The sequence below is a fragment of the Rhinolophus sinicus genome, chromosome 1, assembly GCF_057876585.1.
Source record: "Rhinolophus sinicus isolate RSI-liver-muscle chromosome 1, RSI-T2T, whole genome shotgun sequence".
In the NCBI taxonomy this organism is placed as follows: Eukaryota; Metazoa; Chordata; class Mammalia; order Chiroptera; family Rhinolophidae; genus Rhinolophus; species Rhinolophus sinicus.
In genome coordinates, this window is record NC_142501.1 from 17,289,595 (window position 1) to 17,316,792 (window position 27,198).

General features: G+C 46.4%; 1 protein-coding gene and 1 non-coding gene across 3 annotated transcripts in view; both read right to left on the minus strand.

Annotated features, from left to right (window-relative positions):
- CHST11 (carbohydrate sulfotransferase 11) overlaps window positions 1-27,198 on the minus strand; it is a 255,201-nt gene that overhangs the window by 139,941 nt on the left and 88,062 nt on the right. The window lies entirely within an intron of this gene.
- Window positions 19,131-19,205, minus strand: TRNAR-CCU (transfer RNA arginine (anticodon CCU)). Its single transcript has one exon. It is a non-coding gene; the product is annotated as a tRNA-Arg (tRNA).

The following is a 27,198-nucleotide window of genomic DNA, read 5'->3' on the forward strand; positions in this document are numbered from 1 at the left end:
CTACTGAAACTAGAGTGACCAACCATCCTAGTTGGCCTGGGACTGAGGACATTTCCGGGACTGGGGACTTTTGGTGCTGAAACCAGGAAAGTCCCAGGCAAAATGGCACAAACTGGTCACCGGGTCGTGCCCTTTGGAATGAGAAGGTTCAGGAGCTGAAGTCAACCAGAAATGGATTCAAATCCTAGTTTCACTATGAACTAGTCTTGGGACATTGGGTCAGTGGCTTAATCGCTGAAACTCAGCTATAAAATGCAGTAATAGTGCCTCTATCCTAAGGTGGTTATGGGAATTATATGAACAGGTGAAATAGCCTGGGACACGGCACCCAAAACCCTCTTGTGGAAAGTCAGAGCCCTGGATCCTTCTCCTAGCTCTGCCACCAAAACAAGATCCTCGCCTTGAACAAGGTCTCCCTGGGCCTCAGATTTCTCCTTGGTTGTCTGGTGAAGAGGAAAAACCAGGTGGTCTCTAAGCCCCTTCCAGCTCCAAATTCCTAATGCCTGAGCAGAGGGCAAGAGAACCCTCCTGCCCTGGAGAACCTCCTGCCCTGGTTCTCCCTAGAGAACCACAGGTTAAACAGCCCTGGAGAAGTGCTGGGGGTGGGCCAGTGGCATGTAAGGGACAGGGGTGGGTGGCAGTCAAGCAGTAATGGGGGCAGGAGGGAAAGAAGCGTATAGGGCCAGAGGTTGTGAAAGAAGAAGCAAGTCTTGGCTATGCAGCAAATGTCCCAACCATTCCTTCCCAGTGTACAATCTACTACCAAAAGGCCAGCATACTGGTCAGGATGGTGAGGTTTTTCATATGGAAAAACGCCATATAATAATAAAATAACAATTTAAAAAGCCTTACAAGAAGCAGAGCTGGTGGTCTCCAGCTCTGGGGAAGCCCGGGCCACGGGGCAGTCCTTGGAACAAGACCCTCTTGTCTCAGATCACCCGGGGCCCAGGCCTGAAATGCCATTGGTGGGGATCAGGGTTCCAAGGTCTCAGAGTCGGGGGCAGCCCACACTCTCCCCGATGCTCGCAGGCACCCGTCCTTCGGGGGTGACTCAGATTCTTTTCAGTTCAGCATTGCCCTTTGGCCTACCACTCTCTTTTTTAAAAATGCAAAGGAAGAAGCGTCCTTTGAGTCACTCCCTATCACCAGAACTCAAATTAGTTGTCTTGGCTCCATCTCTGGAATAAATATTCAGCACTGGGGGAAAGAGGGAGAAGGGAGCAATGAAGGGAAGAGTGGGAAGGGATGCAAGAGAGCCACGAAGCTCCAAGGGTTCTTCACAGCAAAATTTGGCTCAGAATTGGCTCAGTCCTAAGCAGTTTTCATAAAGTTGAGAGGCCAATGGAGGTAAATAAGTTCTCATAAGAAAAAAATTTTAACACTCAGGAGTCTGTGTCTCTGTGAGATTTAGTTTTATCTCAAGGAATCTGAGGCGCTTTGAACCCAGTATGCATGCAGCCTGTTTACACGCCTGGATAGGCTCAGGTTCTAGCTTTCCTTGCTTGCTCCTGCCCAGCAAAGAATAAAGAATCAAAACTCATGTTTGGAGTCTGAAGGGTTCTTATCCCCTATCTGACCACGCCTGCTCATTTTCAGAGGAGAAAAGTGAGCCCAGTGAGGATGGCCAAAGGGCTGGGAGAGCAGGGCCAGGCCAGCTTCTCTTAGGCTGGCTCATCGCTCCAACTCTACGTCCCTGGCAGCCAAGCCCCACACGCCAGTCTTGTTTGCCACTTTCTACCCATTCTCGGCCTAAGTGCTTAGTGCATAGTAGGTACATTTGTATCAAATGAACAAATGACCTGAGAGTTTAACCAATGAAACTTTTTCTGCTACAGGGTATCAGGCCAAACCACTGACTCAGAGCAAAAGAACAAAGAAGTTAGCACGTTCTGTCCTAACAGACTTCCTCAAAATTACTTCATTGGACTTTTTAGTCAAAAGAGTTAAAATAAACAAAAATATAAAGCAAAATAAATGCAGTGCATGCTTGTGGAACTGTGAGGTGCCTTGAAATGAGTTCTACCGTGTTTCCCCCAAAATAAGACCTAGCAGGACAACCAGCTCTAAGGTGTCTTTTGGAGCAAAAACTAATATAAGACCTGGTATGATGTGATATGATATGATATATGATATGATATGATATGATATGATATGATATGATATGATATGATATGATATGATGTAATATAATGTAATACTGGGTCTTATCTAACATATTATAATATAAGACCAGGTCTTACATTAATTTTTGCTCCAAAAAATGCATTAGAGCTGATTGTCCAGCTAGGTCTTATTTTGGGGGAAACACGGTATAAGTGCTCGATAAACATTAGCATTTATTAATGCCTCTCCTCTATTTCTCACAACCACCCTCGCGGTAGGTGATATCACACCCATTTTAAAGACAAAAAAACTGAGGCTCAGAGAGGTTGCAGAATTTACCCAATGACATAGCTAGTGAGGGGTAGAGGTGGGATACAAACACTGCATGCTTCCCCCACTCCTCTGAAAGGAGCCAGGTTACAGCTTATACACGTTCAGAACAGGAAGAGGCCAAGCAAAAAAGGGCCGTACTGAATGCTGACCCCGGGTTCTCCAACTAACCAGGGCCTTTGGGTGCTTTGTAGACATTCAGCACACTGCTGTTCACAGGCGGCCTTGCAGCAGCCCCAAAACACTGAGGGAGGAGCCAGGTTCAACCTAAGCTGTCATTCATACTACTATCAAACTTCAATTTTCCAACTTCCTGTTCCTGCCTGCTCACAGTCCCTCCAAGAGGGACAACTCAGAGCCATTCAAAAACATTTCCAGGTCCGTTTCCTTATTGGAGCCTCTACAAGCAACCACTGAAGAATACTGAGGGATTGGGGGTTTTATTTCATTTGGGAATGATCTGGACTTTTATTATAGCTAATTCCCAGGTCAGTCGCTCTTCCTACTGAAAGCTCCTCATGCCCAGCCTGGGGAGGTGGTTGCAGAACTACAGTGAATTAAGCTTTTGGCAGATGAAGGTCAAGGGTATAAATCTGAGAATTCGATGAATGCCCTTGGTATATATAACTCGGGAAGAGAAAAGACCCAGCTTCATCTAAAATCCAGGAGATTTATTGTCATAGAAACCTGACATGAGAGACTCTGATACTCAGCTTTGAAGGATATGCAGTAGACATTGTATTTACCTGCTGGGAGAAGACTGGCCATTAAATATACTCACCCAAACCAATGGCCTCTGCAGTCAACCCACTCCCTCTTTTAGATAATTCTGGCCCATCTGCAAAAAAGTGCCCAGAGCAGAGGACTGTGCCTACTTCCTAAAAGTACGAGGTCCCGGCTCATGTGCAAACCAGCTGTCAATCAGACAGTTTTAGTGCAGAATCAGATGCATCTAGGAAGAGTGGGGTCTTTAGAGATCGTCTGGTCCCAGCGACCTTCACACAAGCAAGGAAAATGAGATGCCTTGTTCTACACCATGTTATATAAGGATCTTGAGTATCTGTGGGTGTTGGTTTCCACAGGCATCCTGGAACCAGCCCCCCGTGGATACCAAGGGGTGACTAAGGGGAAAGGACCCTCAGAATTGCTTCTGATTGAGCAAGAGAAATGGCAGGACGCAAAACTGAAAAAAATGATCTTTCTGGGCAGTAGAGTTTGCAGTCCACCTACTGAGAAAGCATGGGGAGGTAAAGGGAGAGAAATGGAGGGAGAAAGAGGCGCCAAGCGTTAAAAGGTCAACGAACCCTAAGCCAGTGGAACTCAGGTCATTCCCAGCTCCATCTTATAGGTAGAGAAATGGACATCCAGGAGCAAAAGTGAGTCACTTAAAGTCACACAGCTAGTTGGAAGCAGGGTTGTGGTTAGAAAGAGGGTCTCCTGAGTCTGTCCTCGTCCCTTTCTCCAGTTTACACATAAATAAACATATAAATCCGAAACAAAGGTTTCGTGAAACAGTTCATATCCTGACTACGTGTGATGGACTGATATTGATATTTTCTATTCTCGTCTAGTTTTTTAATACTAGTCACAATTCATTAAATTGATTTTACAACATACCAATGGGTGGTGACACACGGTTTAAAAACCCCTGACTTAGATATCTTGAAAGACTCAGTCAAGGATAAAAGCGTTCGTTCAATTTGAAGTTGTTTATGAGCTGAATATATGAAACACTGATAAAGAGAACTCATGGCTTCCACCTCTGAAATGCCTCTCTCCAACGATCCCCATCATAAATGCCACCACTAGGCACCTAGCTGTGCAGACCCAACACCCAGGAGTCATTCTGGCTTCCCTCTCCTTCATCTGCTATACGCCACCCATCAGCACATCTCTGCTCTTTACCACCCTGGTCCAAGCCACCATCACCTCCCCCTGAGGCTAAGCCAAAAACCTCTTTACTGGTCTTCCTGGTGCGACCGGGGCCTCGCTACTCTAGTCTCTATCCAATGCCAGATTCATCAAAAAGTGTAAATCAGATCACAACAGCCTCCCTGCTCCAAAGCCCTCCTACCATCTTAGAACAAACTCAAAGTCCTTCCATGGTCTAGGAGGCCCCACAAGACCTAGCTCCTACCTGCCTTGTACCCCTCTTACAGCCATACTGGTCATCGTGCTGTTCTTCAAAAATGCCCAGCGTTAGCCTCAGGGCCTTTGCACTTGCAGTTCTATCAACCTGGAATACTCTTCCCAGTTACCAACATGACTGTTTCCTTCTTCCTTCTGATCTCTGATCACATGATCGGCTCCCTGGGGAGGCCTTCCCTGACCACAGTATCTAACATCGTCTGTCCTCTTTCGCACTCTATCCCTCCACTGCTTCAAGACTCTATTATCTCCTGATTTTTTATGTTAAATGCTTTATCAACCACTGTCCTTCACGACCACAAGACTATTAAACTCCACGAGAGGAAGGACGTGGACTGTCTTATCTACCATGATGTCCTCAGTACCTCAAAAAGTGCCTAAATTCAAGGCCTGAATGAATGAACAAATGAATGCATGAATGAGAGCTCTTGTCCCAAAAGCTAGGAAATGAGGTCATTTTTGAAACATAGTTGTCCTACTCCAATGTCTTTTAAACTTTCCTGATAAGAGTCACCTTGTAAAAAAAACATATACTGCTAGCCCCTCTGAATCAGACTCTCCCAGAGAGCAGCCGGGGAAGCTGAAAGCTGAGCAAACGCCTTAGGGGATTCATAGCTCAGAAAGGTCTGGAGACGCTGGACCAGCCAGATAGGAGAAACAGGGGGGTACACGGAGGTGCACACGGAGGGCAACCTGAAGGAGAAGGAGAAACGTGTTCCCACTGGGGCCAGCGAGCTCAGGGGACGGCGAGTAAGGTGTCACAGGGCATGTCCTTACAAGCGTTACACAGAGCCTAGCTGCAGAGTGTGACAAACAGGCCAAGGCATCTCCATTTCTTTATTTCTACCTTAACACATTCCAGAAAGGACCTGAGGCCGGACTGGGAAAGCATTCATTTGATTCTAGAGCAAGATCTTCAAGGCAGAGAATAACACACATGGGGTTTTGCTTTTTGCTTTTTAACGTGTGGTAAAATATACATAACATGAAATTTACCATTTTAACCATTTTTAGGTGCACAGTTCAATGGCATTAAGTATATTCACATTGCTGCGCAACCATCATCACCATCTATCTCCAGAATTTTTTTTTATCATCCAAACTAAAACGCTATACCCATTAAACAATAACTCCCCATGTCCCCTCCCCCAGCCCCTGGCACCCACCATTCTAGTTCCTGTCTCTATGAATCTGACTACTCTAGTACCTCATGTAAGTGGAATCATACATACATGATTTATCCTCTTGTGTCCGGCCTATTTCACTTAGCTTATTTCACGTAGAAACTTCAAGTTTCGTCCATAGTATAGCATGTGTCAGAATTTCATTCTTTTTAAGACTGAATAACGTTCATTGTATTCATTTACCACATTGTGCTTATCCAGTCATCCAGGGATGGCTATTTAGGGTCGTTTCCACCTTTTGGCTATTGTGAATAACGCTGCTGTGAACACAGATCTATAAAGACCTGTTTGAATCCCTGCCGGAGGTTTGCTTTCTAAGCCGTCCCGCTGGGAGGCATGGAGCCTGAGGCTGAGGCGGGGTCCAGAGGCGGCTGGGTGAGCACGTGGCTGTGGCCACTGAGCAAGGGCTGTGAGGATGCTCACTGGTCACGTGGCTGGATGAGCATCACCTCTCGGCCAGAGACCAGGCCGAGTGTTCAGTCACCTCTCACTTTTACTGGGTTTTAGCGCAGGGAGCCCAGCAGACAGGCAAGGAATCCCAATGGAATTAAACCACGGGGGGGGCTGGGGGGGTTTCGGGGGGGGGGATGTTTGGTGGGGAAACATTTGAATTAGGTAGTAAGGAACTTGAGTCTGGGTTATGGGCTGCAAGAGCCCCCACTCAGAGGCAGAGCTTAGCTACCCAGCTAGGGGTTGAATCATAAAGAAACTTCGAGCTATGAGGCAGTCACTCAAAAATTTGCTGAAGAAGGTGACCCCTAAATTGTTGGAGATGGCAAAATTGTTTCCTTAAAGGCCTAGCCCCCCCCCCAAAAAAAAAGACCTAGCCCGGCATGATTTCAAATTAAGCACAGAAAATGTCCAAAACTGGATAATATATAGACACAGAAAGTATACTAAAGGTTGCCTAAGGCCTGGGGTTGGCATGGCGAGCGAAGGTAAATAGACACAAAGGTTCTTTTTAGAGTGGTGGAAATGTTCTAAAATTAGATTGTGGTGATGGTTGTATAACTCCGTAAACATATTAAAATTCATTCAATTCTACACGGAAAATAGGTGAATTTTATATGTAAATTATATCTCAATAGGCTATTTATAAAATAAGTACAGAAATATTTATGAAAACCCACAAGATTAATATATTTTGACCTATCAGAATAGAGCTCCCTTGCAATACCAACATGAAAGATTTAATTAAACAATTTATTTGCCTTGAGATTTTAAGTTGAGATAGTCTAAGTTTACATGTAACATTGGAACATGTAAGAAACTTAAGATTCATTATATGTCTAAGTTTGAGGTATGAGATTTATAATATTGATGTATTTCTTTGTCCGACAATTGAAGTACTCAAAAAGGACATTAAATCCCGGGGGTGCCAAAAAAATGTATACACATGACTCATATTCATCTTTTGTTATTGGTCTATATAGAGAATTACAATTTTAATACAGGTTTTTCCTTTCTTAAGATGTGTATACATAGTTTGTTAAAGGGTCACATATGAATCAAAGGCTACCCTAAATGTAACAGTAAATGTTCACTAGATTTATGAATAGAAAAGTAAGATTCTTAACTTAAAGGCTTAGAACTAGCTTCCTAGATCTGTAGCTTTAATTTTTTTCATAAGCCTTTTTTGTACACAAATGTCACCTTCAATGATGTAAAAAAAACACTCACATTAACAGAAAATTAACAGGAATTGACACCTTCGGGCTGGTCTGAAGGTGAAGAACCTGAGCATCTGGGGGGGAAGAAGAACTAGCCCCCAACCCCCAACCTTAGCACAAATTCTGTTCCTGAAAACCCTGACAGTGGTGGACCAATTTTATTGTCGAGAAACATAAGACCCGGTGGAAAAACACAGTTCAAGGAACTGAAATTGGCAGTTAACCCAGGAAAGCCCTTATAAATCACGTTTTACATTCACTTAAATAAAACAAGAGAGACAGCCCCGGCAGCCCAGATCATATTAATTACATTCTACACACCTTATATAAGTAATTACGGGCATCAGACAGTTACTTTCCATTTACCCTTCCTTCGCGCTGGAGAATTTGTACTCTCTCTTCCCTGCAGTTTCCCTGGAATGCTTATAAATTTATTTTGCAGTGATGCAGATAACATGCCAAAATACTTTCTTCTCTGTGGCTGGTGCTCCAAGTCTGAGTTTACGACTTGGAGACATTTAGGTCTGCCTAGGGGGTTCCCCCACAGCTTCAGAGACAGAGTAACGTGGCTGCTTGAGAAGGGAAATATTCTGGGTAACCTTTACTTAAGCTACTCAAGCATGGCTGGGCATTCACCCCAGACCCACGCTCTTCCCTCCAGTGCAGAAAGCTATTCAGCTCCGTGCAGGATCACGTCACACTCATAATACAGTCGGACTGTACCAAACACCCCCACCTCTTGCACAGAGCTCCACTACCGCCACACCACACGGCCACTTCCAAGACCCATGGGGATTGTCACCCATCTTTTGTCTCTCTCAAGGCCAGCTGCGCAAACCTGATCCTGCCCAAGCTTCTGCTTTCCCTTCTCTCCACCTGGCCCTACAAGGCAGAAAGGCACGGTCCTGGTGAAGACCATGGTGGACGGGCTTGAATAGTGCCCCCCTCCCCAAATACCTGTCCACTCAGAACCTCAGAATGGGACCTTATTTGAAAATAGGGTCCTTGCAGATGCAATTGGTTAAATTGAGATGAGGTCATACTGGACTAGGATGGCCCTAAATCCAATGACTGGTGTCCTTAGAAGAAGAGGAGAGGACACAGAGACACATACACAGAAGGTCCTTAAAGATGGAGGCAGAGGCTGGAGGGAGGTAGCCACAAGCCCAGCAGTGCCGAGGACTGCTGGCAGCCACCAGAAGCTAAGACGAAGCAAAGAAGGAGTCTTCCTGTGCCTTCAGTAGGAGCACAGCCCTGCCCACACCTTGATTTCAGACTTGTAGCCTCCAGAACGATGAGAGAATACCTTTCGGTTGTTTTAAGTCACCCAGTTTGTGATGCTTTGCTATGGCAGCCCTAGGAAACTAATACACATGGGTTCATATCCTGTGTGACCTTGACAATATACTCAATCTCCTGGCCTCAATGACCTCATCTGTAAAAAGGGGATAACAATATTCCGTAAGGATACTATGAGGACTACGTAAGTTAATGCATGTCAAGTGTTTGGAGCAGCCCATGGCCTAAGGTAAGTACTCAATAAGCTAAATCAGCTTCCTGCTGTCCAGTACCTTGTTTTTCTCATTATTCCCCAAAAGAGTACCTCAAAATCCTCTTCTATTCCCACCCAAAGTCTCACTGTGATGGGCATGATATATACGCCTTACTTCACGAATCAGAGAGGAACTACTACATGGTTAGCAGACAGAAGGATTGGTGATGTGTGATGGAGATCTAACCATTCTGGTTTTATTCAAAATGTGTGTGAGGCGGCTACAGCATGCTGACGGGTGGTTGCTGAACACACAGTCCCTTTGCTCCAGAAGCAAGCGACAGTGTGGAAGAGATGACCTTCCACGAAGAAAGACATGCTCACAGTCAGAAAGAGCTGGAACCTTCCACGGCAGCCAACCACCCATTTACCCAAACCCGTATTTTTATTTCCATATGTTTAGAGGAGTTAAAAGATGGGAATTATCTCTGTTTAGTGGTTCATTTGTATTATTTTCTCCTGACATTTTTCTGGCTAACATGAGGCTAACAGAGAACACTGATTTTTAAAAATATCCCCACATGCACCGCGTCACTAGAGCTGCGAAGATGCTCACCGCTTTCAACTCCAGCAATTTCCCTCTTGGGAAATTACACCAAGAGAATAATTGAACAGAAGCTAAAAGATTTATGTGCAAAGATGCTTACTATAATATTTCCCTTCCAATGGCCAAAAAATTGTAAACCCTCTACGATGTCCAAGATTAGAGGGATAATTTCATAAATCATAGTTCACTTAGGTACGTTGTTTATGAATCACAGTACATTAGCTACTCAACAAATGATACTGTGATTAAAAAGTCATAATGTAAAGACATGGAGAAGGGGCTGAAGTTAAAGCAGCAGAATTCAAAATAGTCTGAGGATCAGGATCGTGGCTGTGTAAATATATATACCCACATAAACATGAAAACAATTGTTAGGGTGACTTTTATGCCTTCTTCCCCGTGGTATATTATTTTCTCTCTTAACAATGATGACTTTGCTATAATGTTAGATCCAAATCAACTCTAAGTGTTAAAGATGCTGCTGAAAGCCAGGGAAACTCTAAACAAAGAGCTGGACTTTTCCCAAAAGTTATCCACAGTCACTAATGTCTGTCCCCGGACAGATCTTTGAAAAGTGCGGGCACAGTACGTGTGCATATGCCAGAACTCTGAGTTGCTTAAGTATAATTTAAGTTGCTGCCATCAAGGGTGAGGGAGATAAAGCAGGTGCTGGAAAAGGTCCAGAAGTGGACGGGGTGGGGGAGCCCTGCGCTGAGGGCAGAGAAGGCACATGCGAGTCTGGGGGAAGTTTTGCTGCGCCTCAAATGTAATTCTTCTGGAAATGCGGTCGGAGGGAAAAGGCCATTGCAGCTGGAGCCTATTACACATGCCCACGCTCCTCGTCTCCCTCCTCCTTCCTTCCCTTCTGGTAAATTCAAGACGCAACTCAGAAAGTCACTCCATGGTCCCTCTGAAGACAGGCAGTGGGATACGAAGGAACCCAAAGGAGGGGAAAGAAAAGACCAAAGCAACTATAGTGATTTTTCCCCCGGGAAATGTTCAGCATTTTCAGACTTCTCCCACTTCCCTCCCCCCAAAAAAGCTTTGTGACAACATAGAGACAGAGTCCCATCTTTCTCCAAAAAGTAAGAAAGTCGTGCACAAGGGCCCTTATTGCCACGATAAGCAGGAAAGCACGGCCTCTCGGGGTACGTCGCACATGTCCAGGCTGGGTGTAGATATAAAAATGCCTTCAAAGTCAACCAGGCCAGGTCTGTTTGTGCAGGCACATTAACAAGCTGTAAAACAATAAGAAGGGGTTTGCAAAAGGTTATAGCTGTAAGGGGATGCGAGAGCCGCTCACCTGTTTACATCTAACAACAATGACCAGGTGGGTTAGAAAGGGCTCTGGTTCTGGGCTTGCTGCTACCCACCACCCTCTGGGTGACCCGGAGAGGAGGAATGAAGAATAATCAAAACATATTTTGATCTCCCACTATATGCCATGTTGAATGCCAGGCGCTTTAGGAAACATTACTTAATCTTCCCTTCCTCGAAACCATCCTGAACATTATCATTCCCATTTTACAGATGAGGGCACAAGTTCAGAGAAGCACTTGCCAAAGTCACACAGCCAGTAACGGACAGGTTCTCTAGACTGATAGAGCAGGTAAACGGTTATTATCTCTGAGCATTATCAACAGAGATCTATCTGATGTAGAGAGGAGGGGGAAGTGAGCCGACATGAAGAAGCATTTCACAATTCTGGGTCCATCCCTTAGTAAGAGTAATAATGTGGAAACACGGAAGTGGGTTTAAGTTACTTAGTAAAAGCAGTGGCACAGTCAGCATATCTGCCTGACACCGCTGGGTCAAAATGTCGACATCAACATGATCAAACACACACCTGCGAGAACCACACAGAGTTCACTTCCAGGGAGTACAGCAAAGGGCTAAGGGCGAGTTCTGAGGATGCTGGAATTCCTGCTTCAATCCCTGCTCCTTCACGAAACATCTTCTGCAAGCTTCCCAACTCCCCTGTGCCCCTGTTTTCTCACTGATAAGACGGGACTACAGACACAACTTGCCTCATAAGGTTTTTAAGAGGATTACGTGAGATGAAAGCACCAAGTACACCGCCAGTCACGATTCCTAGGTGGCACATGTTGTTTTTTAACTTCTCTGAAATCGGGATGCATCCTACAATCATAGCCTTCTTGGATTTGATGATGATGGTGATGAAGGAAAACATCCCTAAGCCCCTTCACAGTCCCACGGGCCAACCCCCCATCCCCATGCCTCATCTTAAAGCCCAAACCCCTGGAAGGAATGTGTTCCCTTTCCTTCTCTTTCTCTTTCTCTCCTTCCCTCCCCTTCTCTCTCTACATGTGCTGCAAGTTTAATGCTTTGTTTTCCAAGCCAAGACAAATATCCTCAAGTCCAAATGGCAACATGCCTCAGCATTGAAATGCCCTGTGTCCTCTGACCTTGACCCCAAATAGAGGGCTTGCTCAGGGGCAGGCAAGGCAGCTCCAGGATAACGGGCCCCCTGAGATAGCCCCGTGCCCAAGCCAGTCATCACGACGCCAAGGTCCCTGCCCTGTGTCCTGAATGGCAGTGGACGCCACTACACCCCGTGAGTGTCAGGGCAGACCGAGGTAGTGGGTCGTCAGCAGTACCAAGAAAGACCCTCTATCGTAAGACCCAACCCTCCTCCAAAAAACAACCCCAGCTCTTGCTGGGGCCAGAAATCCCAGACAGGGCTCCTTTAAATCCATGGTTTTTAGTAACTGTCCAGTATTTGGTCACTAAATCAAATAATAACCAGCTTTCTCAAAATCTGGAAAACCACAACACCAAAAACAAACAAATAAGGGCAAAAGTGTCTCAATTATCAAGCTTTTCTTCCATAAAACTTTGTTAAACAGTTGACATAGCTTTGCTTGAATCATAGACAGGTAGGTAGATAGATAGACACACAGAGAGATGATAGATAGATGATAGACAGACAGACAGACAGACAGACAGATGATAGAGACATAGATAGTACTAATATCTCAAAAATATTAACATGGCACGATGACTTCCAAGTGACCTGCCACGTGACCAAGTTTGAGGTTATTCCTCCAGCAGAAGCTAAAGAAGAGCAACGTTCCTTAGAGCAGGACCCTATGTCTGTAAGAATCAAGATGCAGGAAGCATCTGTCTATAAGAGGTTCTAGAAAAAGGCTGAAGGAGAAGTAGGCTCCTGGATGTCCAAGGTCAAGGGAGGGTGACTTTGCAGAGAGGGAAGTCAGGACAGAACAGGGAAGGCCACAGAAACAGCAGAGAGGGCACTTTTGTCTTTCGCGTCCTTCTGATCTCAATAAATGTCAACGCTCAGGGTTTTGCTTGCTTTTCACAATGCGCTTGTTTGGAACCTAAACGTCTGCATGGTTCATTCAAGCAAGTCACTATAAGAAATATGAAAATCTCACTTCCTTCCAACTGAAATAGGAAGCCCCAGAGGAGAGAGGACCCATTTCTTGACAAATATCATCTGGACGCAGCTACATCAGAGAAGAATACAAATACAGGGAGAGAGGAACTGGGCTCCTTATAAGTCCAGGAAGCTTTTAATGGGACACAATTCTGTCTCTGGTGTGAAGGCTCAGTTACAGATGTGTCTACCATTCTTTGATTGAATCTGACATACTGAGAATTCATTCATCCTTGTCTTAATTTATCCAGAATTTACGTGTCTATGGTACAGAAGGGTTTAAAACTCCCACTGAAAATAAGAAATTGAGTCTTGTGGTATTTGGAAACAGAGAGCATAACCTCTATCATAATTGACCTAATTAATCCCCTTTTTAAAACATGTCCTGAACTTTATTATACCAGCCTGTGCATATAGTAAAAACTTGGGGCTTTACTATGGCTGAACAGTACTGAAAACTTTAGTCAAATCCAGAAACCAATCTTTAGTTTCAATTTTCTTTTATATTCTGGCTTAAGGCTGGAATCCTTCTTGTTAACAGAAACCGCAAAAGATACTTTATCCCCCAAAACCTTATAATGTATGGGGGGGAAGTCATAAATGATTTTTGGCTTCAATTCCCTACTAAAAAAACTGAAGGCCGTGAAAGCGAAAAGCAAATGGTTTTATTCAAAGTTCAGGTCTTTTTCTTCAAAAGTCTATAGAAATAAAGGGGACCGGTTACTGAGGGTTTTCTTAGGGCTAATCTTATGTGACCGTGGTCTGTGGTCTTCAATTACAAATAACGGTTCCAGTTCTGTGTGTGTCTCGATTATCCATGCTGATGGAGAGAATGGTGTGAGAATGGCACATGATCCAAAACATTGCTTCTGGTTAGCCAGGCACTACTGAAAGGATCCTTAAACAACTTTTATCTCCAATTATGTTTGGCCTAAAGAGTTATTCAAATTACCTGTGCATCTCATGAGCACCGTTGGCTGGGGATAGTCAGGCAGCAGAATCAGGGCTGGAGCCTGGGGGCATAGCCCAGGAAACACATCCCCACATACTGGCAATCAGAAGTTACCCACGTTGGAATACAGTTATTCTCTTGAAACTTCCTTTGAGATCAAACAGTAAATAGCCCATTCCGGACACGGGAATGATAATAATGCATATCTGTTTAACTATCTGCCTGTTCCAGTGGGCCTTCCACACTCATCCGCACTGACCTCTCATTTTAAAAATTAGAAATGCGAGGTCAGAGAAGCTAAGTGAGGCACCCACGGTCCCAACATGAATCACTGCGTCTCCGTTCCATTGAGGAGGAAATGGAGGCTCGGGGACCTAAGTGACTTGTCCAGGGGCACAGAGCCAAGTGGTTGAGCAGAGACTCAAACCCACGGAAGTCAGACCTAAGTTCAGTCTTACTCCGTCTACATAAGAGTTACCTCCCATATGAAAGTTTAAAATAAGAGAGAGAGAGGCTGGGCACTGAAAAACTATCCCCTGAGCATCCACACTGTACGGGAACACGGTGGTGAAGAACAGATGCAGCCCCCACTGACGCTCAAGGGTCCGCAATTCTTCTAGCAGCTTTCTCTCGTTCTTTTTTTATTCATTTGTTTGCTTTTTTTTAGATTCCACATATAAGTGAAACCATATAGTATTTGTCTTTTTCTGACTTATTTCACTGAGCATATTCCCCGCCCTAGGCCATTCATGTTGTTGCAAATGGCAAAATTTCTTCCTTTTTTATTGCTGAGCAACATTCCATCGGGTGGGTGGGGGGTGTGCGTGTTTGTGTGTGTGCCACATCTTCTGGATCATTTCCTCTATCAATGGATACCTAGGTTGCTTCCAGATCTTGGCTATTGTAACTAACGCTGCCGCGAACACAAGGGTGCAGATATCTTTTTGATTCGTGTTTTTGTTTTCTTCGGATAAATACCCAAAGTGGAATTGCTGGGTCATATGGAAGCTCTATTTTTAATTTTTTGAGGACTCTCCATCCTGTTTTTCATATGGAAACTCTATTTTTAATTTTTTGAGGAACCTCCATGCTGTTTTTCCACAGCGTCTCTCAATCTTTAGGCGTAACTAGGAAACAAAAGCATGTAATTAAGCCCCTTAATAGGGACCTGTGCACCTACTCAATGCCTCTTCCTTACGACAGAGACACTGTTAAATTCATTTCTATATCCCTTATTTTGAGTGGAGCTAGTACAAAATAAGTCCTCAATAAACATTTAGGATTTAGTCAATTAATTAATGCAACTTTGCAGCTGAGACAATTGCATGTCCCAAGAGCCCGGAACGTTCCTCGTTTTTGCTTGGGAGAGTGGGGTCTGGCTCTCATGTGGCCGTCTCTCTCTAAGACATATACAGCCAGTTTCCATGGCCTCCCCAAGAATCTATCACAGAGAGCTCTGTTGAGTTCTTTCTGAAGCTTACATGCAAGTCACTTCCCAGACTAAATAATATCAGCTGGGACTTCAGAATTCTGAGAAAGGATAAGCCATGCCAGAAAGCTGATGACTCAGTTTCCCCTTTTCAACCAGCTGTGCTGCCATCCTGGAGAGAGAACCAGCGTACCCAGGGGTCTCATAACAGAGGCGGGGGCGGGGGGGGGGTCCAAAATGCAATCAAGAAAATAAAGGTCTTAGGAAAGAAACTCAAAGAGAAAGTTCTGCTCAGAAGCAAAGACTGATTCTACCCAAATACAGGAAAAGAAAAACAGAGAAGTCACAAACCCCATAAATGAATTTGGAAAGACCTTAGGTTCATTATAGGGCAAGCCATCTACTCGACAGAAGCCAGAGTTCAAGGACCGGAAGGTCTGAGGCAGTGGAAAGTCAGTGAGCTGGAGACCAGGCAGCCAGTGTTGGGCTGGGTCCCTAATGAGACCTGTGACCTTGGGTGGGGACCCACCCCCCTTTCTGGGTCTCAATACCCTCATAGTTAAATAAGGGGGGTTACCCTGTACAAGATTCCTTCCAGCTGCAAAATGCAATACTTCTGTAACTCTGAGTTCGCTCACTGATTCGTGCCCGCCCTTCCACGGCTGTGAGGCTCCCCAAAATTCCATTGGCAACGTGCTCCACCACTGAACAGGCCAGCTTTTGTAGGCCTCCTCAGAATACAGTAACCACAGAAATAAACCCAAATGCACCAAAAAATGTAAATGGGTCATGATTGCTCTTACACTTATGAAGTCAGCAGTGTGAAATGTATAACAAGATTGTCCACAGATCTTTTGTTGACACACAGTAAAAAAGAAAAAGAAAAACTGCCTCTTACATATAAAAAGGCCTATTTGTGTGGTTCTCCACCAGATTGGTCTTGAGTAGGCAGCATGTGAAACCCTAGTCCCAGCCCTGACTGTGGGTTGCCTCTTACCAATACACGCAGTGGAGAGACACTTGGATTTTTTTTATAGAGATAGCCTCTATTCCGCTGGGGGACCTGGGGGAGGCAGGGGAAGTGGCCCTTGACATTGACCAGACAATGAACTCATCATCCCGTCTGGCCCAGGAATAGAAATTGAACGTTGAACACATCTCACCAGCCTCTCTCAGAAGTTGCTCAGAAGAAAAGTCAGAAGCAGGGATGCTTACTTAATACACAATAATTGACCCTATCACCCCAATAATTCCCATGGCTCCACTGTCATCTGAAAGCAGTTATTACGCTCCTCATAGGTGCATAGCCTCTCCTTCCTAGAACGTTCCAAAAGGAGCACCCTAGATTGGGCTGCATGCACAACAATGAGAATATACTTAATGCCACCTAACTGTACACCTACAAATGGTTAAAATGGTAAATTTCATGTTATATCTATTTTACCACAGTTTTTTTAAAAAGATGCAAAAAAAAAAAAAAGAAAAAGTTAGGCTGCAGCCCCCAGACACACCTAATCACAGTGATGTAACGTAGAAACACTCAGCCAGCGAGCTATTTCCAGCACGTCCCCAAATGCCTGGGGCTGATGGTATAACAGCCCTTCCCCGGCCAAAGTAACCACGGTGTGGAAGCATCACGCCTGGAACCTTAGAGTGAATCACAGACATTTCCACCCGTCTGGGGTCTCAGTGCTGAGGCCCAGACCAGGGGTTCTCCAACCTGAACACCTCTCAGAACTGCCTGGCGTGAGGTCAATACGATTCCAGGGCCCCACGATCAAGATCCTGATTCAACAGGCCTATCTCGAAGCCCAAGAAACAGCCCTTTGCAAAGTGTCCCGGGTGGTTTGGGGGGATCTGGGGTGCATGAGAGGGCTGGGGAACAATAGTCTGAAGTCCCACCAGAGCGGGTACATAAACCAGATGCAGCCCTTGCATGGGCTTTAGCAATGTCCAAAGGGGTGTGGCCACAGGGACCGCTGCCAGCTCCTGCTCTCAGTGAAGGCTGCCCAGGGCCGTATTTCCACTTCAAGGAGGCCCTTGACTTTGAGTGCTTGACAAGTCAGGGCAAGGCACACAGTATACAGTTCTACCACCTTTCCCTCTGCTACTGGACCATCAGCCAGCACCAGAACACCTATATTCCAGGCCCAACTCTCTTCCATACCCTTTGATCACTGCACCTCAGTCTTCTCCCTCTGTAAAATGGGCCTGATGGTCCTGTCCTGGGAGCCTCCAGGACTCTTGTGTCAGGGATTCTAGCCCGTGTTCTCCCAATCGTGTGACCTTGGGCTCTTTACATTTCACCTCTCTAGACCTCAGCTTCCACATCTTTAAAGTGGGAATAAAAATAGTACTCAGCTCACAGAGTTGTCTAAATGAGCTAATGCAACACAAGCTCTCAAACCAACGAGACTCATGCAATGAGCACAAAAGAAGTGCGACTATTATGGTATTTATTAACATGTTGCACGTGGATGTGCTTGGGAGGGCATAAGTCTACGAGATGACAGTTTTCACACCTTTATTATTTTAAAAAAGACCACAACTTACTGCCTGCATGCCACCTACCCTAGATCACAAATCACCTTCGGCTTAGAGGTGACAAGAATGAGTTTCAGAGAAGCCAACGCTTTTATTTCAAATGTAAGTTCCTCTGCTGTCCAGGCCAGAAGCCAAGGGATACTTCAACAAATAATGATGGAGCACTGCCGAAATGGGGAAGGAGGCGGGAGGGGTTGGGGGCCCTTCCGATAAAGGAGGGGCCCCAACCCTGCTATCTCCAGAGCAGCTTCCCTCAGGGGGAGCTACAGGGCACTCTACCTCACCCACTGACTGTCACCTTCTGGCCACACACACCCACACCCAGATGTCAGGGCACATCCGGGTATTTCTGTTCCTTCCAACAGTCAAGCTGTTCCTGCTTCTGGAACGTCCCTTGCCTTCACTTGCCTCGGCCAAGACCCCCTTCACCCAGCCTATCACTGGGCCTGCAGCTGAAGTGTCTCTGCCTGAGGGAGGCCTTCACGGGCACCCCTTTGATCCCATTATCCTGTGTTTTCCTCAGAGCACTCACTCCTACCTGGCGGAACCAGCACGGCCCCCCAGGGCCTGAACATCAAGCTGTAGGGGCACCTCTGTCCTACACACACCAGGCGCTCAGAAAATACTTGTTGACCCTATTTAGGGTGAACACAGAACCCAGGCACCCCACTTTGGGCCTGTGGTCCTGGAGTCATTTTCAATGGAGTCACTTTCACTCTAACAGGGGGCAGGCTTTGATGGTAAATCTGCCACTGCTATAATGAGACGTGCTACAGCCCAGGGTTCAGGAGTCTGGAAGTTCTAGAATCAAACTTTGGTGTAAGTCCCATGCTGTCACTTCCTACCACAGGAACCCCAGTAAATCATGACCTTCTGATAAAACCATCCTCATAGCATTTTTTTTTTTTATTGGGGAAGGGGTACAGGACTTTAGTGGGGAACAGTGTGTACTTCCAGGACTTTTTTCCAAGTCAAATTGTTGTCCTTTCAGTCTTAGTTATGGAGGGCACAGCTCAGCTCCAGATCCAGTTGCCGTTGCTAGTTGCAGGGGGCGCAGCCCACCATCCCTTGTGGGAGTCGAACCGGCAACCTTGTGGTTGAGAGGATGTGCTCCAACCAACTGAGCCATCTGGGAGTTCAGCGGCAGCTCAGCTCAAGGTGCCGTGTTCAATTTTAGTTGTAGGGGGGCGCTGCCCACCATCCCTTGCGGGACTCGAGGAATTGAACTGGCAACCTTGTGGTTAAGAGCCCACCGGCCCATGTGGGAATCGAACCCACAGCCTTCGGAGTTAGGAGCCTGGAGCTCTAACCGCCTGAGCCACTGGGCCGGCCCCCCTCATAGCATTTTATGGAGACTGAAAGATAGCACATACGTAAGCACTTGACACACGGCACATAGTAGGCACTCAATAAATAGCAATAGTAGTAGTAATAATAGTAATAATAATAATATTATTTGTCCTCTGAAGACAGACAGCTGGGTCCACCACCGACCAGCTACGTGGCCTGGGCCCATTTACCTATCCTCCTTACCATTTTCTCATCTCTAAAAGAAGAAAATTCCTAAGCTCAGAGATGTTGTGAGAGTTAGATGAGACCATTCAGGAAAACCAGTGTCTCTCACATCCTGAACACTCAACAAACACTAGCAATTAGCACCATCCATATTGTTGCCTTTCCTCCTCAATTCATGAGCTCCTTGAGGGCAAGAACCCTGTGTACTCCTCTCTCCCCGACACTAAATGCCTGCCATTTTTCTGGAAGGAAGGAAAGCAGTGGAGTTCTTTTTGAGGTCATCCTATGCCTGTCACCACCCAGCTGGATTCCTGACATGAATCCATGTCTCTGTCTCAGGAGAGAGAGAGAGAGTAGATGGGACACAGAGAAGGCGCATGGCGTGGGTTGGATGCACAGCGTCACGAAGGTAGAAAGAGAATCTACTGGGAGTGTAAAGGGTTCACAGATGGTAAAATCCTCAGCTGCTCACGCACCTTCTCGTGGGAGGGGGAGGCTTGTTAAATGTTAAAAATGAGTCAACCTTGTCTCAGACAGCCAGAACAACAACAACGAGAGTGATGGGGAGAGGAATAAACAGGGTGTGGGTGGAGGAGAGAAACAGGCACCTGAGCCAGGCTCTTGTGAAACTTAACCCTTTTGGCATAAGGGTAGGGGAGCAGGGGGGACGGATTTCATTTAGATCCTCCCAAATGGGTTGGATCACAGCCTCACTCACAGATGCTCGTGTCTTACTCCACTGACACCGCCGTGGAGCTCAGACACAGGCAGGGTCCGTTTTGTAGGTTGTCAGATATGTCAAGACCGTTAACTGTTTCTGAGTTTAGCAATTTGGCAGATGGTGGAGTGGGGCTGCTCAGATGGCCAAGTGCTTTCACTGCAAAGAGAGTAGTTTCTTTCGCAATCGTGTCCTCTTCCACCAACTGTAAAATAAGATTATGAAGCTGAGTCAAGGGCGGCACTGAGTGCTCGCCCTCAAAAGGGAAAGCCAGGCACTGGGGGCTTCCGACCCAGTGTGGTCAAGGGCACCACCTCAAGCCTTCCTGCACCACCATCAACTTCAACGCCATGACTGATCCCCCAGTGGCCCGTGAGCTGGGACAGGTAGATGGATAAGGTGTAGCCTGGGCACCTTGGAGGCACCCCATACAACCTGGACCACTAATTCCTAGCCTGGAATCGCCCCGCTTCCTTCTGTCCTTATCCCAGGCATAATACTTCAATTTCCCATCAATCCAGCATGTTTGCTGTGATGTGTTCAGCTACAGAGCTATGTGTTAGGGAGATGACAAAATGGAATCAGACACCCTCTGAGCTCTTCTCTAAGGTTTAAAGGTAACTGCTCAGAACAAAAAACTAAGAACGTAAGGGAGATTTGTCTGTAAGTAAATGGTCCACAAATCCTAATGGTTGTTCCTTTAAATAAACTGAGCAGGTTGTATTTGTCATGCGCCTTTTTTTCATTCAGAATATAACACATTCTGAAAAATTAAGGGGGGGGGGTCTCATAAACTGAGCTCTGGTAACTAATATATCTACTCCATGAGGCTTCTCTAGAATTTCTTCTACCAGAATAACAAACTAAAGAAGCTTGTCTGATTTTGATTTACAAGCTAGTAGTTTTACTTATTTGTGTGCCATCTGGAGCCAAACGACTGGGTTCGAATCCTAGCTCTGTTACATCCTGGCTTTGTGACTTTGTATCAATCAGTTACTGAACATTCCCATGCCTTAGTTTTCTCATCTGTAAAATGGGAATAACAGTAAAACTTAGCTCTCAGGGCTGCTGTGAGGATTAATGAGCTACTTTGAGAGCACTTAAAAGAGTGCCTGGCACATGTTTAACTACTTACTTTATTAAGTAAGTGCTTACTAAATGTAGCTACATACATGAGACAGCACTGCCTTAAAGAGTTAATGACCTACTTCTTTTTTAAAGATCTCCGAGGGTAGCTTTCAACTTTCATTTTAGAAGTAGAAAGGCAGTATAGAATACTGGTTAAGAGGACAGATGATAAAACTATATTGCCAGGGAATGAATCCCAGCTCTGCCTCTTACTTGCTGTGTGACCTTGTGCAAGTTATTTAACCTCTCTGAGATTTAATTTCCTCATCTGTAAAATGGAGATGTCTTCAGGCTTACGTGAGTTACTGAATGTAAAATGCATAGCAAAGCATTAACAGTTGTATTTCTAGGGAAGGTCCCATCAGCAATTCCCATGGTCACATTTATAAAATGTCAAGATGACATTCAAAGTCTCAGGAAGCAACTAGGTAGCCAGCCACAAGCCACGCCCACCCCATCTTAGCTCTATTCAAAGTTACTGACCTACAGTTCATCAGTGAAGGGGTAGCAAGCGGAATTCAATTATACTGGCTCAGCTCACGGCCCCAGGCCCCTGTCTCCATCCTATAGCAGGGCTGAGGGCTCAGGGGGGCAAACAGAGGAGATGACGCACAAACAGTGGGAGAGAGGCCCACTGGCATAGTACTTCTGATTGCTCCATGACAACAGTAGCTGCCAGACAGCAGAGCAGGAACACACGTTAGGGAGAGAGGAGAGCCTGGCTCCTCCCCCCGTCAAAGCACCAAACCATCCACGAAGCCAGAAGGCAAACAGACCCCAACCCTAAACAGCAGCCCCGGTCTTGGAGCCCAACCCACTCCTCTTAATCCTGGTGTAAAAAGGCAACAGGTATTTCCCCAAGGTCACCTGTCCTGGGAACCCACAGATGCGTGGACAAGCTTAGCCTCTAAACCTTCTGCACAACTCATGGGAACATCTCAATGGGGACAGAACCACACAACACAAGACAGTGTGTTTCAACAAGAGTGAAACCAGAGGTGTTGTGGGCACTCAGCAGAAGGGAAGTTTCCTGGAGAAGGGAGCTGGATCTTAAAGGACACAGGAAATGGAGGAGGAGGCAGGGAAAGAATGGCAATGATACAAGCCCAATGCACCCAGGAAGCACCTTTCTATCCACAGAGAAACAAATCAGTTCAAACCATCCTTTTTCTGCCTCCTAAGAAAGGACTGTTTTCGGCCAGGTCTGATTGAATCTTGACGGTATTTTGTAACTGTACTTCCTGCCTACCGAAAAATGTCCCGAACGGGTCAGTCATCCTCAATCCCAGGTGCATTTCACCTGTCCCAGGTGATGTGGCACTTGGACCCATATGGTTCAATTTCCCAAAGAGTCTTGCAGCTTTCATATCTCCAGCTTCAATGGCTATGATATTTTCAGTGTGAGAGTACATTTATTCTGTAGACACATCCGCCAATTTTGCCTCTGGTGAATGGGCCCTGATAGAGAATCTCAGATTGAAAGGTATAGGGGGAAACGCGCGTGCACACACACACACTATGCGTGTGTGAACATGTAGGTGTATATACATATAAAGTGTGTGTGTGTGTGTGTGTGTGTGTGTGTGTGTTATCCCACCTAACAAGAAGACCTGTCTTGAGCTGGATACTCGAGGCTCTGGGTCTCAGTTTCTTTCTTTTTTTCTTTTTCTTTTTTTTTGGGGAACAGTGTGTTTCTCCAGGGCCCATCAACCCCAAGTCAAGTCACTGTGCTTCAATCTAGTTGTGGAGGGTGCAGCTCAGCTCCAAGTCCAGTTGCCGTTTTCAATCTTTAGTTGCAGGAGGCACAGCCCACCATCCCATGCGGGAATCGAACCAGCAACCTTGTTAAGAGCTTGCGCTCTAACCAACTGAGCCATCCGGCTGCTGCTGGGTCTCAGTTTCTATCACTGCAAAGGCACAGGGTTTCTCAGGCTCAAGCACCATGGGAAAGGATTCCAAGACTCCATCCACTGGGGCTCAGAATGGGGAAGGGTGATGTCTGATACGGTCCCCCTGAGGCAAGATGGAAGCTGTGTTGCTGCTACCTGGATCGGCTCGAAGGACACTCCTGATAGTTCTAAGACCCTGAATAGTCACCTATGTCCCAAACAGAGGATACTTTAAAATCTCTAAAGGCCTGTTAGTTCAAATGCTCTGAGCACTCAGTTAGAAAGGCCACACTCATGAGTTTAAAGCATTCCCTCTACTGCAGAAAGAGTAAAAACTGCTGTTTATGTTGAGAAGATCCCTCCCGAGCCCTCTCTCACTGGCCCCCCTGCAAGCACATGCCACAGGCCCCAAGGCAGTGGGCACGACATTTCTCCTCCACTGGGACCTGGGGGGATGGAGGAATGACTTCCCACGTTTCCCAGAATTTTTGCACAGCCACTGAGTCACAATAACAACCCTATGAGAGTCTAAACTAATTTCTGTTATGAGCAGCTTTCACTCTATCAATGACCCCCTCCCACTCACCCCCACCCCCACCGCCCTCTATGCAACTTCGAAAAGGGAGGAGAGGAATTTCACACAAGTGACAATAATGACTTCTATGGAGTCTGAGGCAGAGTTTAGGAAAAGGAACGGAGAAAGAAGTAATTTACGGGGACCATGAAGCCACCGGACCTGCCTGAGGAACATTCAACATTACAGAGGTGATACTGAGGCTCAGCGTCAGGACAGTCACTTCACATGCAGGTCACACAGCCAGCAAATGGCTTCCAAGCGCTGTTCTTCCCACACTGCACAGATAGTGGGCCGGGGTGGGGCAGGGCCAGAGAGTCTGGAACATGGACAGGCCCCAGGAAGTGGGACCAGAAGAGGATGCACAAAGGAACACAGAGGTGGGTCCTACATTGCCCGTCCTACTCCTCACAGACGCTCAGTAAACATGCGTCTGGGGGTTTCTGTCCCAGCTTCTCAGGAACCATTGCTATTTGCCCCCAGCTTGCAGGGCAGAGGGATACGTTGCAGCTGTTCAACAAAATGGTATGCTGTGTTCCTTCCTAAGAGGTGACCTGGGGACCTGCCGAATCTCCAGGATGGCAGAGAAGCACAACAAATGACCAACCGTTGAATTGCTAATTAGCCAGGCTTCCAACTAACATTGCGGCAGCTGACCAGCGACACCAGGACCACACGATTCCCTGGGCCCTGGCGTCTTCCTGTATTCACTCCCCCCCCACACCCAGGTCCCCGCTCCCTGCAGACTCCTTGAACACCACCAGTGACAGAGAGTCTGGCTGCTGGGGACATTCTGAGCCACAGACTAATACACAGTAGGCAATTCACTAAGTCCTAAAAAAATGGGGGCTGCATGAGGTGGTGTCTAGACTCCCTTCCAGGATGGGGGTGCAGACACATCTGCAGCTGGTTCTACTACCACCTGCCACCAGGAAGCCTCCAGTCGTCACCATCAAAGCGCCCTGCCCCTCCCCCGGGGTGGCCGGTGAGCTCAGTTGGTTAGAGTGTGGTGCTGATAACACTAAAGTAGCCGGTTGGATCTCTGCATGGGCCACTGTGAGCTGTGCCCTCCTTTAAAAAAAAAAAAAAAGCCCGCCCCCCCCAGGGTGAACAACAAATATCTTATTGGGGGGGAAAATACTCTGGCAAACGATCACTGATTCCTATCTTGGACAGTCCCACCCCTCAGCAGACTTGGGGAGAAAGAGGGTAAGACCTGACAGGGCTCAAGAAGAAGGAAGTGGGCTCTAAGCCTTGCGCAGTCAGGGGTAACAGGAACATAAACACAGCAGTTACATTTTTTGCACACCTGTTACACACTGGGCACTGTGATTCAGAGTTCAGAAGTACTTTCTCATTTAATCTTCCCCACAACACGAAGAGGTAAGCACTATTATCCCTACTTTATGCATAAGAAACTGAGGCACTGAGAGATTCGGCGACTTGCCCAAGGCAGCACACAGTTCATTCGTTCCTTCATCATATATTTCCCATGTGGCTCCAGGCATTGCTCAGATCGGGGGCCACAGAGTGGCCTGGCTGGGATCCAAACCCACGCATCCGGATTCTAGACTTAACGCCCCAGATGGGCCAATCCCCACAGGGAAACATTAAGTCTTTGCTGAACCATGAAGATCCCCCGGGGGAATCCAGGCCTCAGCCTGTTTCGGGGTGTGCTGGTTGTTGGAGCTGCAGGAAGGAGGGAGATTGGATCCCACTGGACAGCATTCCTGGAAGCGGGAACTCCTTCCTCACAATCCTTGTTGCTTCCTCAGTATATCCACAAAGGAGGATTTCAAGCAGCTGTCCTGAGAATATATTCCACTCTCACCTAGTGGTGCCAGCCCCCCACACAGAGGGGAAGCAGGAGCTGACTGTGGAGACAACCAAGCACCCCATGAGAAATGTTCCCCAGCCCCCCACACATTCCAGAGTCTGACAGAGCCTATCCTGTGTCCCTCTCGACCACAACGCAACACAACCACCGGAAAGCCTCCTGCATGAGCCCTGAAAACCACCAAGAGCAAATATCCACAGTACTTGCCCCAAATCCAGAACCAGAACACCATTTCCACAAGGCTACACCATGCCAAAAATGGGTGGGTTTATTTGTTGCCAATTAATGGTGGAGAAAGTCATGTTCTGGGTGGCTAGAAGAAGCTGAAATTAAACTTGTGGAAGAAAAGGCTATTTCGATTATTAAACAATCCATGCATAAAGCAATGGAGGCAGTCAAGGTATAGAGAAAAAAAGGCTTTGAGCTTATGAGTCTTATACTAGGACATCCTTTATAAGACTGACATGAGGATTAACTGGAAATAGTAACCGTGAGGCACGGTGGCTGGCACCAAGTAAGCATGCAATAAAAATAACAGTAACAATAAAAAATGGGGGTATGGTTTCCATCAGACTCAGGAGACTAAAATCAATTTCAATTCAAGCTACCAGTGACCGCTGAGTCACTGCCATGTCAAGGTTTAGAAATCTCTTCTTTTGCTGTGGCACAGACTTGACTTGTCCCCCACCTCCCCACCTCTGCCATAATCTGATCTCACCTGCCTTCATAGGATTAGAAACTGAGTCAGCCACTCAGGCAACTAGAATAAAGACTAGATTTCTCAGCTTCCCTTGCAGTGAGAAGAAGTAGGCCACATGACCTGGTTCCAGCCAATGGGGTGTAAGCCAAAGTGCTGTGTCAACGTCCACATGTAGTGGAGAGCCATCTTGGACCACGTGGGTAAGTAAGGTCAACACTCTAGGGATGGCAGAGACACAGGACAAAAGGAATCTGGGCCTCTGACACCACGGAGCTGCCACATCAGGCCACGTCAGGATAGTTTTGTGAGAGATGACCTTCCACCTTCTGTAAGCCATACATTTGTGTTTTCCCATCCAGTCTTCACAAGCACCAGGTAAAATTGGTAAAATTATCTTATTCATCTCACAGATGGGGAAAAGGACCACGGGGAAGTTAAGTGATCTGTCCAAAGCCACGCAGCCCCAAAGTGACTGCGCTCCAATTCTAGGGGGTCCTCTTCCATGTTGTGGGATACTTCTAGTCCAGACTTTGTCCCCAAGGAACTCTGCTGACCACAGCAGAATTCAATTCACAAAAAACCCAACAAGCACCTTCTAGTACCGTTGGCATTCCGCTAAGTCCGACTGACGCAGGATGGTTAAAATGCAGCCCCCAACGTCAAGGCACTGTGGTCTCACAGAGGGGTGATCATGTAGGGCCAGCACCTTCTGCAGAATAGTGGTGACACTTTACCAAAGGTTTCCTTATTCATTATGGATAAACAGAACAAGGACATCAGCTGCAGAAACTAAGCTTGTAGAGATTAAATGACTAATCACTCAGGATCACTCAGTAAGTGGGGAAACTGAAACTAGTCCCTTCTTCCAAGTTCAAGGCAGGTGTCTTTTCTGCTAGCCAACGCTACAGCACCCTAAATTAGTGGTGTTGCCTACTGGGCCACGACCATCCCCACGTCCTA